Source organism: Trachypithecus francoisi, unplaced genomic scaffold (genome assembly GCF_009764315.1).
Source record: "Trachypithecus francoisi isolate TF-2019V2 unplaced genomic scaffold, Tfra_2.0 Lachesis_group7, whole genome shotgun sequence".
NCBI classification, from domain to species: domain Eukaryota; kingdom Metazoa; phylum Chordata; class Mammalia; order Primates; family Cercopithecidae; genus Trachypithecus; species Trachypithecus francoisi.
The window spans coordinates 21,456,561-21,470,181 of NW_022681472.1; the positions used below are offsets into that span (position 1 = coordinate 21,456,561).

A 13,621-nucleotide genomic window follows, 5' to 3' on the forward strand; every position below is an offset into this window, starting at 1 on the left:
AGCAAAGTAACACAGGAACAGAAAATCAAACACTGCATGTTCTCATTTATAAGTGGGAGCTGAATGATGAGAACACATGGACACATGGCAGGGAACAACACACACTGGGGCCTGTTGATGGGGGGTGAGGGGGAGGGAAAGCATCAGGCAGAATAGCTAATGGATGTTGGGCTTAATACCTAGGTGATGGGATGATCTGTGGAGCAAACCACCACAGCACATGTTTACCTATGTAGCAAACCTGCACATCTTGCACGTGTACCCCTGAACTTAAAAGTTGAAGGAAAAAAAACCCAGGCAATAATATAGTCCCAGACAAGATTCTATAATAAATAAATACTGGGCCAGTCATGGCGGCTCATGTCTGTAATCCCAGCACTTTGGGAGGCCCAGGCGGGTGGATCACAAGGTCAGGAGTTCAAGACCAACCTGGCCAACATAGTGAAACCCCATCTCTACTAAAAATACAAAAAATTAGCCAGGTGTGGTGGTGTGTGCCTGTATTCCTAGCTACTCAGGAGGTTGAGACAGAAGAATAGCTTGAACCTGGGAGGCGGAGGTTGCAGTGAGCCAAGATTACACCATTGCACTCCAGCCTGGGGGGACAGTGCAAGACTTCATCTCAAAACAAAACAAAACAAAACAAAACAAAAACAACAACAACCACACACACAAAAAAGCAAGAAATAGCTTGGGAATCAGCTAGAGATATAGAATCCTAATAAATGTTAGAATCTTATGTTCTAGAATGACCTAAGATCATTTTTGTGCAGAATACACAAGTATTAAGGGCACATTTTCAACTGTGTTTTTATTATAAATACCTTGAAGATAATTGTTAAAACAGACATCTGAGACAAAAATTAACTTTTATATTTATAGAACAAGATTGAAAAGTTACTTGTTCATTTTTTGAGCCAGAAGTTTGCACCTGTTAAGATGAATATAGATAGAATTAAAATCCTTATCATAACAGAGTTATTAGAGTCTGCCAATAACGGATTAACCAATAATACCATTGATATTTATTTCACTCCGATACAAACTATATATTTAATTTCACGTTAAGCAACATATGATGCAACAAAATACCAACATAACAAAATAATTCAGACTTACCCATGGAGTTTGTTTTCACAGGAGCTGATCTACGTTCAGTGACTGCAAACCACGTGAGCAAGTTTCACTTGTGTTTCTAAGAGACATGTTTTTAAATAACATTTATTTTTTATTTTTTCCTGGCATTAACTGGGGACAATCTTGCCACAATTTTACTTTACAAAACTACAAGGAAGGAACACTCAATTTGATGTTCATGTAAAATATAATTACCCACTTTTCTTCCTTTACGACATGTACTCCAGAGACAGGATGCCAAGCCAGAGGCACATAACGCACTGCCTGTCATTAATAACAAGTACATGCTTTTGAAATGATTTCACAGTAACGCTTATTCAAAATATCCTTTATTTGCTTTTCTGACTATTTTATGAACATTATAGCCCCTTAACAAGTATTGCCTGTTTCAAAGCAATGATATAAATAGGAATTTATTGAATTAAAAAGTTCACTAGGTACAATTATAAATAAGTATTATAAATTTTAACATGTACAAAGTGTCATCTCTGCCCATGACTCTCAAGGTGGTCATGCTGGTAGGGTCACTGTGTTTGTCAGGATTGCAGAGAGCTGGGAGAAGCGGTTCTCCACCTTGCCCTAAAGAAGTATCACTAGGCCGGGCGCGGTGGCTCAAGCCTGTAATCCCAGCACTTTGGGAGGCCGAGACGGGCGGATCACGAGGTCAGGAGATCGAGACCATCCTGGCTAACACGGTGAAACCCCGTCTCTACTAAAAACTACAAAAAACTAGCCGGGCGAGGTGGTGGCGCCTGTAGTCCCAGCTACCCGGGAGGCTGAGACAGGAGAATGGCGTGAACCCGGGAGGCGGAGCTTGCAGTGAGCTGAGATCCGGCCACAGCACTCCAGCCTGGGTGACAGAGCGAGACTCCGTCTCAAAACAAAAAAAAAAAGAAGAAGAAGTATCACTAATCCTTCGAGGCTCTTCTCAAAGACCACCTGCTAAATGAAGTCTTACTTGTGTTTCCCAAGAAAAGATGACCTCTTCCTTCTTTAAATCCATAGAGCATCTATTTTTTCTCTATAATAAAGCTAATAATAGTAAAAAATGACACTGCTTTGTCATTGAGAACTTCCACTATGCTTCAACCATGCTAAAGTCTACAGTCGGTGTCTCCTTTCTTCTTTGCAGCACTCCTGCAAGGAAGGTATCATTCTTTCCTCTTTATAGATGAAAAAATTGGGCAAGGATTGGAATTCAGGCTGTAACTGCAAAAATAGTAGTCTTAACAACGCTGTTTTCACACTTGATTTGCAGTTGAGTTGTGTGTAACTTTTGTCTCCCTGCTCTGGGGGGTAGTTCTTCCAGCAGGTACTACTGTGACCCTTTCTATCCCGTGGGAGTGTTTTGCATACTAAGTAGTCAACAAAAATAAATACTGTATTTCTTTCTTTCCCTTTTTCTTTTTTTTTTTTTATTTTGAGACAGTGTTTGGCTCTGTTGCTCAGGCTGGAGTGCAGTGGGGCAATCATAGCTCATTGTAACCTCAAACTCCTGGGCTCAAGTGATCCCCCTTACCTCAGTCTCCCGACTGGCTAGGACTACAGGTGCATGCCACCACGCTCAGGTAATTTTTAAAAATTTTTGTAAAGATGCAGTCTCTCTCTGTTGTCTGGGCTGATCTCCAATTCCGGGCCTTGGCCACCCACAGCGCTGGGATTACAGGCCTGGCTCTGGTGTCTGGCCAATACTGTATTCCATATATTCCAAACAGCAGTCCCTTTTTCTACATTTAAGCGTCTCTTAAATTGGAACACGTGTTCAATTGATGCCTTGATTTATATGGTAGTCTTTTCTTATTTTCTTTTCCTAAAAAGCTGTTATTAGCTCTTAGTTATCTCCTAACCAATTTAATCTTAGAATCAAGGCGTAGTTATGGAAATAAACTGGGTAGAACTCACCCTAAACTGCTCAGAGAAAAGATCAAGGTAGATTTCTTTAGGTTTCTTAATGCTATAAGAGTATTAAGCACAGGGGGAATTCAGAGGATAATCCATCTGAAAATAAAAGGGAAGGTGATCAGAGGTGACTTAGTAAAAATGAAAAGTCAGTGGTTTCAAGGGAACATACAGATGACACCAAGATCTCATGAGGAGAGGACACTTCCAAACACTTGCTTTCCTGTGATTCCAACACCAAGGTAAGCCAGAAACACAGCTGGAGGGTAACTGGAGGGATTCTGAGTCCATCTGACCCTGAACTACACATATTCCATTCCCCGATATCCTGGCAACAGCATTATAGTGAGAAAGATCACATTAAAATGCTGCAAACAGTCTTTGAGGCAAGGACATGGGTAGTCTGTCTTCCAGCTGTAGCTTGAGGAAATCCTGGGAGAATTTGGTAGTGACGCCATGAAGGGAAATGATTAAGTATAAAATGATTAACAAGTCTGTGTTCTTTTATCTCCTCCTTGTCTTGTTTCAGACATCAGTCTTATGGCTTGAGAGGAAATGCAGTAGATTATTATTATTTTTTCCATTAGCTTAGCTTGGAGGAGAAGAGAGAACTTTAAGTAGCTGTGTTGGGGAGAGGGGCTTGGGGGTTCAGGGAGGTTTCTTGTTTTTATGAATAGAAAAGACTTGAGAATGTTTTTATGCTGAGAAGGGAGAGCCAGAAAAGAGAGAGAGAGAGAGAGAGAGAGAGAGAGGAGAGAGAGAGAGAGAGACTGTGGTAGAAATTAGTTAAAGGGAATAATTGAAGGAGCAAATTCTCAAAAGTAGCAGTATTAAATGGGGGCTGGGGGCTCAGGTCACATAGAGAAGTATTAGCCTTGGTCTGAAAGAGAATGCCTTTCCACTGAGCTGCAGGAAGGTGTTAAGAGTGGGCATAGATGTAGATGTATTTAGAGTAGGGTAGGTTTGGAATTGAAAATGGGAATAGTTAATGGTTTCTGAGTTTTTCGCAGAGGAAATGAGGCTCACTGCTAAGAATGAGAAGCACACAAATGAAAGGCTTCCAGAGACTGGTGAGAGTTTGCAATGACTGTGCAGTGGACAGTGAGAGAACTGCCCTGTGCTGAGGGCATAATTGAGGTTGGAGACTGTCTTGGTCCATTTATGCTACTATAGAAAAGGACCACAGGCTGGGTCATTTATATATAACAGGATTTTGTTTCTCACAGTGCTGGAGGCTGGGAAGTCTAAGACCAAGGCACCGGCCTTGGTGAAGACTGCTTTCTGCTTCCAAGGTAGTGCCTTATAGCCACATCCTCTGGAAGAGTCAAATGCTGTGTCCTCACATGACAGAAAAGCAAAAGAGTAAAAGTGCCTCAGCTAGTTTCCTCCAGCCCTTTTATAAGGCACTAATCCATTCATGAGTGATACGGTTTGGCTGTGTCCCCACTCAAATTTCATCTTGAATTGTAATCCTAATAATCCCCACATGTTGTGGGAGGAATCCAGTGGGAAGTGATGGGATTATGGAGGTGGTTTCCCTCATGCTGTTCTTGTGATAATGAGTGAGTCTCACGAGATCTGATGGTTTTATAAGCGTCCAGCATTTCCATTTCCCTTGCTTGCACTCGCTCCATTCTGCCACACTGGGAAGAAGGTGCCTGCTTCTCCTTTGCCTTCTGCCGCAACTGTAAGTTTCCTGAGGCCTCCCCAGCAATGCGGAACCGTGAATCAATTAAACCTCTTTCTTTATAAATTACCCAGTCTCGGGTATTTCTTCAGAGCAGCGTGAGGAGGAACTAATACAATGAGTGATTTAGTCACTCTGCAAAAGGACCCACCTCTCAATACCACCACAATGAAGATTAAGTTTCAACATATGAATTTTGTAGAACTTTCAGACCACAGCAGAGACCACTTGTACTTGGCGTGGTCTTTATGGCATTATGTGTTTCTGTGATTGTGACTATTTGGGGGTAAAGAAAAAGGAGAAGAGACAGATTTCTACCATAGGTGGAGAAAGTAGAAAAGTTTTCTGGACAGGGACTCACTGGGAAAGCTAAACCAATATTAGCTGCAATCTTTGGGAATGTAGGTCTTCACAGTGTGTCTCATGTTTGGTTTAAAGCACTTCCAAAATATCAGACAGTTATGTCTGAATGGAATCACACAAATGTATCACAAAGTCAAATATAACTTTTTTTTTTTTTTTAGTTTCTAAAATGTGTGGGTTCTTGGTCCTATATATAACTTTCTGTTCTTCAGAGAAGAGCCACATAGAAAGGGCAGGCACTGGTCTTAAAGGGATCACCTTATAGGATCTAAACCAATACATCCCTTACACTTTACTTACAATACAGCATAAAATGCCTCTGCTAATTACTAGAGCACTGTATTTCTTGGATCTATGATCACTTATGATTTTAACCTTTCAAAGCCAATACTTTTAGAGCATTCAACTCAAACTACTTTTATTGGCCTGGAAATGTTCTATTGCAGTTTGGCTGACATTTTCTTTTAATAATGTCATTAACACTCCTTCAAAATGAATTCTGTTGGGGTATATAGTACTACCTTTGTTTTAAGAAAATGTTATGATTTTGTGTGTACATGAGGTGGGTCCCGTAGCTACAAACATTAGCAGTATGTTTCTGATTCAACAGAAAGATCTTTCTGATTCTATAGGCACACTTTCATTTCTATTAAGCATAAGTATTTGGTTGGTAAAAATTCCTGAATTTAGATGTACTTTTTCAGGATTACATTGAATTCTCAACATCTTTTAAGAGAGAGTCCAACTTCAGAGTCACTAGGTTTAATTAAAATCTCTAGTGCTTAGTCTGTTTATATTCCTTACCTACTTTGTAGATTTAGCTCTGGTAACTGTTGTTACGCTGACACTGGTTTCCAGTGGGTCACTGAAATCAAATTAATGCAGGCATTTGAAAAGTCAGACATCAATTGTGTTCATTTTCATTTTCCTTATTTTAAAAGGTACAAAATAAGGAAAAGTGATTCTATTTAACCTTGAAGAATCCTGACTGGATAGACATAGACTAAGAGCATTTTAGTGGAAAAATAAAAATTATTTGTAGAAAACATCCTACAAAACAAAAACCAAAAGCAAAGTAAGAACAAAATTCCTTTCTATACCAATTCTTTTCTGAATATGTAAAGACCCAAGGTCCAAACTCCATTTCCTAGGCCTTTGGAAATGCCTTTAGAGTGTACTCAATACTGTACATTCTGTACTACTACCAAGAGCACTCTATACTATACATTCAATTTCTTTGTCCAAGTGCAGTAGCTCTCAAAGTCTAGTGTCTACCATCAGGCCCAAGAACCTGCTAAAAATGTCAAGGCTTGAGACTCACTCTAGATATCCAAAACCAGAAACTTGATGGGTGAGGCCTGCAATTTGTGTTTTAACAAGTCCTCAGCTGGGCATGGTGGCTTACTCTTGTAATCCCAGCACTTTGGGAGGCTGAGGCAGGTGGATCACGAGGTCAGGAGTTCAAGACCAGCCTGGCCAAAATGGTGAAACTCCGTCTCTACTAAAATTACAAAAAATTAGCTGGGCATGGTGGCGATGGAGGGGGTGGGCACCTGTAATCCCAGCTACTAGGGAGGCTGAGGCAGAAAATTGCTTGAACCCGGGAGATGGAGGTGGCAGTGAGCTGACATTGTGCCACTGCACTCCAGCATAGGCGACAGAGTGAGACTCCATCTCAGAAAACAAAACAAACAAACAACAACAAAAAAACCCCAAAACAAGTCCTCCAGGCACTCCGTTGGTTTGCTCTAAAGTTTGAGAACTTCTGGCCTAGAGCATTGTTCTCAAGTATCTGTGTACACCTACACCACAAGCTCCTGGAGGAGCTTGACTTAACACGAGTCTCTCACTCAGTCCCTGAGATTTGGAGGCAGTAAATGCAGGAAGCTGTGTAGGAATCTGCATTATATATATATATATATATATTCTGTAGAACACAATTTGAGAAATTCTGCCTTGAAGTGGAATTTAAATGTTGACAAAATTAGCATTTCCCCCCACAAAATCCTTCTCCATAACTGAGCAAAAACCTTTGAACTCTGACTTACAAATATCTATAACTGTCACTCAGCCTGCAGAATGCCTGCTTCTGAAGAGGTGTGCAGGCTTCCCTCATCATTGCCGTGGGGGCCTGGAGCCTCTGTGTGCTCCAGGTGTGAGGCTTTGCCTGACTCTGCTACAGGTGTGCACCTGTTTCATCACAGGGATGTATGCTCAAGGGATGCAGCATAATCCACACCTCCACAGAATGTACAGCATTGAGTATGCTCGGCTAAGACAAAACACAAGGAAAGATGTCATCTTTATTTGCCCTGAGATGATAGTTGGGGGAAGACTGTTAGAGCAAAGAGGCCTTGATCCCTGCATATCCTGCCAGGGAAATACCCTCTTCTAAGCAAGGTGACCTTTCAAGCAAGTTTTGAGAATTACTGATTTAGAATGTAAGGTATGCATAAATATATCTAACTGTGATTTGGGATCAGACACACACTGCATTTCTTCTTTCCATTGAACCTTTTATAGATCAGAGGCAAAAAAAGAGATTTTTTTAATGTAGAAAGGTGAAGTTTGTGATGGAAAAAAAGGGTATTAATTGTGATTTTATTAAATCAGTCATGTGTTTTCTTCAAGGTATTGGGACCAAATTAATGCATTCATAACATTACTTTGTTTTCATTGTATTTGTTTTTATTGTCATCTGACATTTAAGACAATTAATACTGTATTTCTACTTATGTTAATAATAAAAAAACTTTAAATAATTTTATTCCAGTAAAATGTGTGAATTAATTTAAAGGAAAAATGTTCAGTAAATATTAGTGCAGATGGCAATATTTTGAAGATGCCACATGAATAATCAAAGTGTGGGAAATGCACATTATTTTCATGAGTTCAGCATAATCCATTTTAACACTTTTCCAGTGTTGAGCTTTATATTTGTTTTCTGTTATAAACAGTGCTTCAAAAAAACCTCTTGTAGCTAAATATTTCTCATATCCATAATGGTTCTCTTAGGAGAATTCACAGATGTGGAATAGTTGAATGGAAGGGCAATAATTATATTATTTTAAAGTTTAAAATTGGTGTCCATTAACCATTTCCCTAAGTTTTTATGAAGACATTTAGGAAGTCAGTAAAACAGCATTTATGACCTATGGGAATACTTTCTTCCTTGTTACTCAAAGTGTTGCTTAAGGCAGTGGCCTTCAAGTGTGTTCTGGGACCAAATGGCAATTTCTCCCCAACCAGCCAAGGCGTGTGGTGGGGAAAAGGCTTGGTGGAAGATCTGGTTTGTAGTTAATGTTAAGTAACCTTTCCACTTAATTAGCTTTGTGATATCGTGCAAGACACAACTTCTCTAAGCTGTAATTTTCTCATCCATAAAATTATACTAAAAATAATACTGTTTATCTCACCAAGTTGTGAAGATTAAATAGAGTGATATATGTGAAAATAGCTTGTAAATGAAGCATGATGTAAAATGTTATCAGTATTATAAAAGCCCAATATATGTTCTCCTCTTGAGAGATTCTTAAAGCATAATTCTCTGACTTCACAGATACGTCGTCTCATGCAATTCAGATAATTTTTTAGTACCATATGGGGTTAGTGTCTAGAAAAAAATGAAGGATATGAAAGAATGAAGAACGAAGTTCCAGTGAGATGCTATTTCTTTACAGATTGCTCCTCCCTGTCCCCTACACAACACTAGAACCTGGTATAGCGCTGTAGTCAATACTGTGTGTGTGTTTGCGCGGGTGTGTGTATGTTTTAGACAAGGTCTCATTCTGCCATCCAGGCTGGAGTGCAGTGGTGCAATCTCAACTCATTGCAACTTAGACCTCTTGGGCTCAAGCGATCCTCCCCCGTCAGCCTCCTGAGTAGTTAGAACTACAGGCATGCACCACTACGCCCGGCTAATTTTTGCATTTTTTGTAGAGATGGGATCTCACTATATTGCCCAGCTGGTCTCAAACTCCTGGGCTCAAGTGATCCTCCCACCTCAGCCTCCCAAAGTGCTGGGATTATAGGCATGAGCCACCTCGCCCTGCCAACACTAACTCTGGACTTTTGTTTGAGTTTTGCTGCTTATCATCAAATCTCAATGAAAATATTAGTTACTCAGAAGTCACCTTACCTGTTAATCTAGAATCGGTCTGGTGGCTTAGGATTTCTGCGTCTGGGCTAGGACCAGAGCCAGCCACTCCTGGTATCTACATTGCTGGGGAAACTAATGATCTTCACTGAGACTCTGTTCTCTTCCCATAATGTACATTACCCAAATGGTCTCTTGTCATGGGTGGATTCAGGTAAAATTGTCTGATGAGCTGCATACCAGAAAACTGTGATGTAGACAAACTCCAGAGAGTAGAGCAAGATCTGAGTGCAGCGTGGTCAGAATGGCAGAGGCTGACACTGAGAGCACCTGGGCTCTACAATCAGCTCTGTCACTTCACCACGTGGGGCCTCAGTTCCTTATCAGTAAAAAAAAAAAGAGTTAGATGAGAATCTGGTCATGAGCTGGTCTTCTAGGTCTCTCCCCACAGTTAAGATCCCATAATTCTGCAGGTCAGTTTATAATCTGCAAGGGGATCCTTCCCTTAGGGCCCTCACAAGGTTTTGAATGGTAGAGCAAGTGGAAATGGGGGAATGTCCTTCCCAACCTCCCGCCGTGGGCAGGAAAGGAAGTGCTGTCCAGGAGGGCCTTAGCTGGACCATCTGGGGGAATGAGGATTCCACTCTGTGACATCACAATATCCAGCCCAGGTTTGACCTTGACAACCGGGAAGGAGAAATAACAGGAGGTGCAGTTACTGATATAGCCAAGGTGGGACGCTGCTGGAGGGAGCTAGAAGGGATCAGCCAGCCATGCCTCCAGTTCAGGTACGTGACATTGCTAAGCTCGGAAGAGGACTTGCCAATGTCTAAAGGAAAAAGAGGAGAGATCTCAAGGCAAGTGTGTCTCCAAGCTTAGGAAGAACAGTATAAGCACAGATAGCGTGTGCCCCAGCTGTGTTAGGGTAATGTAAGTTTCCACAGGAGCAGAAGCAGAGCTGGGTGCATCTTGCCAACAGCCAGTCTGCTTGTCATGAAGCTGGATGGTGAGGACATTTCTGAGGCTGTAGTCCACTTGTGCTGCTGGTGGTATATTTCTATATAGAGGTGTTTTTCTTTCAATAGCTTCTCCCCAGAATGACAGGGAAGAGTAAACAAAAATAAGTTCACTGAAGGAAGTATTTTAATAGAAGCCAGTACAAAAACCAACAAAAGTAATAAAAGGTGAAAAGTTATATTATGGGTTAGCAAGCAAGACTGACTCTAAGGTCGAGTTTTGAAAGTTCAAACCTTGAAAGGCAAAAGGCCACCCCAATAAGCAGTAAAAGAGAAGGGGCTTTTGGTTGAGAAGTAAGTAAAACAGTTCTGCTGGAACCATATACGGGACCCCCCACCCAGCTCCCAGCAACTCCTGCCAGTGAAATCATTGCTGGGGATGCGGACAGTTCTGTTTTCTTTACCTTGCCTTGGGGTTTTGGCTTCTACAATACTTGTTTCTTCCTGGAGTCTTGGGGCCCTGAGAGCCTCTCAGTGACAGCAAAGAACTGCTCTGTTTACCAGTGGGGCGGAGCACGGGGCCAGCGCCAGGCCGTGACTCATCCCCATGTGGACTCCCTTGGGTCTTAGCACACTGCAACCCCGGAGTTGGAGCACAGGACAGCTCAGGCAGGCACACTGAGCTCTGCCTGCAAGGTCAGAGTTGATGGCGATGCTCCCTCAGTGGGAGCAGGAGTCCATGTTCTGACAGGTAGGTCAGTTACCCACAGGGGACCCAAACAACCATCGACAAGAGGAGGAGGAGATGGAATCTCTATCCACAGGACACAATTCTAACTCTCCTTGACCTCCAACACATCACGAATACATATGTCACAGCAGTAAGGCCAATACTCTCACATTCTATGAAAGTAGTAATAGTCCCCACAGCATGTAAAATTGAGAGATCCAGATAAAAACAAAATACACTTGCACATTAACTTTATAGCACACATTCAACTGCTGTACAGAAGTCACTGTGATTTTCACAATTGGGTTATGATCTAATCACAACCACTTAAGACCTTGAACATTAAAATCTCATTGGTCCAGTTTTTAGGCTTCCTTCCTTGATAGCCATTGAAAACTAAGTTTAAGCTGAACCTCAGATAATACCCACAAAACACAGAAAGTCCTAACTCATCTCCATTTGCATTTATGGACTGTAACGTTCCCTGACCCTTGTGTTAGTCACATGCTGCTGCAGCCTGTCACATACTGCAGAATTTTAGAGTCGGAGGGGAACTAGGAGATCATCCATTCCACAGCTTCATTTCCAGAAGGAGAAACCAGACAGAGAAGTGTCTCGGCTAAGGGTATCAAGCTAGTTAGTGCTGGGGACTCAAGTTTAAGTCCCCTCACTCTCAGCCTGGTGGCCTCTCCAATACACTCTGCCCCACAATGAATGAATGTATTGGTTCATATTTGAACTAACTCTGATTTTCTAAGTTAGAATATTCTAAAAAGAGGAAATCTCGTTTATCACTTTGGTGTGGTTATCGGTAAAAGCAGGTATTCTCCTAGCCTCTGCAGCTCCATACAAAATAAGCTTTGGTTAATGACAAGAAAAAGCACCAAAGACCCCATTCAAAAGACTGAGATAACAGTGAAAATAAATCCAGGGAAACGGACTAGCTACTGTAAATTGAGGGCTGATTAGAAGTAATCTTTTTTTCTTACAAAAAAAAATTATACAATTTACCAGATTTTTACTTTATAATAAATATATAGTCTTCCTGTGGCCTTGTCTTTTCCAGTTTAGGTAGACAATACTTTGTTTATGAGCATGTGTGTGTACACCCTTGAATGTACAGATGAGTAAACACTTTATCTGGCAGGTGTGGGGCTGGCTATTACATCCATCCGTGGTAACTGACCTACCCTTACTTACCTAATATATCTTCTATATGAGACTTATCTGACTTATCCAATGAATTAATATTCTATTTGGAATTAACATGATAGTGTAGGAGGAGCCTCCTTAGACTTGTCCAGGGTTTGGCATACATGATGCTATATATGTCTTGCGTCCATAATTAATCTGCAAGTTTGAGCCGGGGCAGTCCCTGGGTGCAGGTACTCAGTGTTTTTCCAATTAAATTCATTGCAAATATATTAATATCAGTCCAAAGATCCAAATTCTGAAAGAAAATGAAATGAACTGAAGAATGTTTTAATATAAATAGAGACCTAATTTTTATAGTCATCAGCGCCATCATTAGCCTTAGAGAAGTCTGATAAGTATTTTCTAGGCCATTAAATTGTTTTTTAGCCAACTAAAATGTGAACTTCCTGTAAGGATTTTCCATATGTTTCTGGTTTTATATGCAGATTGCCTTTAATAAAAGATAATTATGAAGCAATTACCAACAAGAAGGAGCATAAGAAATACCATTCCATCATGGCATAGGCTTTAAACGGTTGTTGTAATGGCTTTCAGCTTCCATATTAATTTTAAAAGTTGTGTAATACATTGAGTAATTTTACACACACCACGCCATGTAACTACAGGAGAAAACTAGTTGTGAAAAAAGAGGGATAAAAGAAGTTTAAGTTTCAGAATTCTTCACTGTGGTTTTGAAGTATCAAATCTCTCCAGTAAAATGAAACACAGGTGTGCCAAGTAAACTTCTGAAATGTTTTCTCTTGAATTACTGGAGAAGATGCAGCCTTGACAAGTTTCATTTAAGAGACTTGGAAGGAAAAAAAGCAAAGGAAGCTATCTCTCTGAAGATCCTGAGACAGCAGAGTCTCCTCTTGCTGCCATCCCCTGAGGCACCTTGGCAAGTGGCCACGCTGGATCTCTGACACGCGCAGGACACTGCCTGTCATCCCAGCCCAGCCCCCATGCCCACTCTCCCAAGAATTGTGCAACAGGGCCTTTGTAACCTGAGGCCCGTGAAGTCTGTGGAGGAATGTGACCCAGAGCCAAGGGGCGTTGGTGCCACCAGGGCTGAGAAGGAGCTCTCCTGCTGTTTACCCTGCTATCCCGTGGGAACCTCAGAAGGGGGAAGGTATGCTCTAAAATGCATGGGGAGTCAAGTCCTTGGCACAGCTGTGAAGCAAGCACTCTAGTGAGTGCCTTTTCCCATCATCTTTGCTGACCTCCGGAGGCATGCTTCATGCTACTCCAGAGAGTAGAACCCGATGTGCTTTAATTTTTATTGTATTTGTGTAAATATACGGGGTACAAGTGCAATTTTTAAAAATGCATAGATTGTGTGGTGCTCAAGTTTGGGCTTTTAGAATACCCACCGCCTGACCTACTCATCCTCCTTTCAAGCCACACCTCCTCCTCCTCCTCTTAATTGTGTCTCCTACTGAAAGCTACAAGTTGTGGTCCCATTATTCCAATGTCCTGTAAGGATAAAGGGCATCCTGCTGTCCAGGGAGCAGGGATCCATATTATATGTGATGTGGATGGTAGAGTGCCAGGCACTGGTA

The 13,621-nt window shown here is 41.3% G+C and overlaps 1 protein-coding gene and 1 long non-coding RNA gene across 12 annotated transcripts in view; one reads left to right on the forward strand and one right to left on the reverse strand.

Moving 5' to 3' along the window:
• LOC117078945 overlaps positions 1-10,678 on the reverse strand; it is a 34,368-nt gene extending 23,690 nt beyond the window's left edge. Inside the window, exons 1-4 of one of the 5 annotated variants that reach the window (XR_004435216.1) lie at positions 9,225-9,813; positions 5,891-5,951; positions 3,040-3,135; positions 1,120-1,195 (exon numbers count right to left, since the gene is read on the reverse strand). This is a non-coding gene — a long non-coding RNA (uncharacterized LOC117078945). Of the gene's footprint in view, positions 1-1,119; positions 1,196-3,039; positions 3,136-5,890; positions 5,952-9,224; positions 9,814-10,602 lie in introns of those variants that run through there. The other 4 variants (XR_004435219.1, XR_004435218.1, XR_004435215.1 and 1 more) reach the window with 4 other exon arrangements.
• DNAJC5B (DnaJ heat shock protein family (Hsp40) member C5 beta) overlaps positions 1-13,621 on the forward strand; it is a 129,491-nt gene that overhangs the window by 37,778 nt on the left and 78,092 nt on the right. For 2 of the 7 annotated variants that reach the window (XM_033202509.1, XM_033202514.1), the window contains exon 1: positions 9,866-9,970. The exons of 4 other annotated variants lie outside the window; for them this stretch is intronic. The gene's annotated coding sequence lies outside the window, so the exon portion shown is untranslated. Of the gene's footprint in view, positions 1-9,865; positions 9,971-13,621 lie in introns of those variants that run through there. One more of the 7 variants, XR_004435214.1, reaches the window with a different exon arrangement.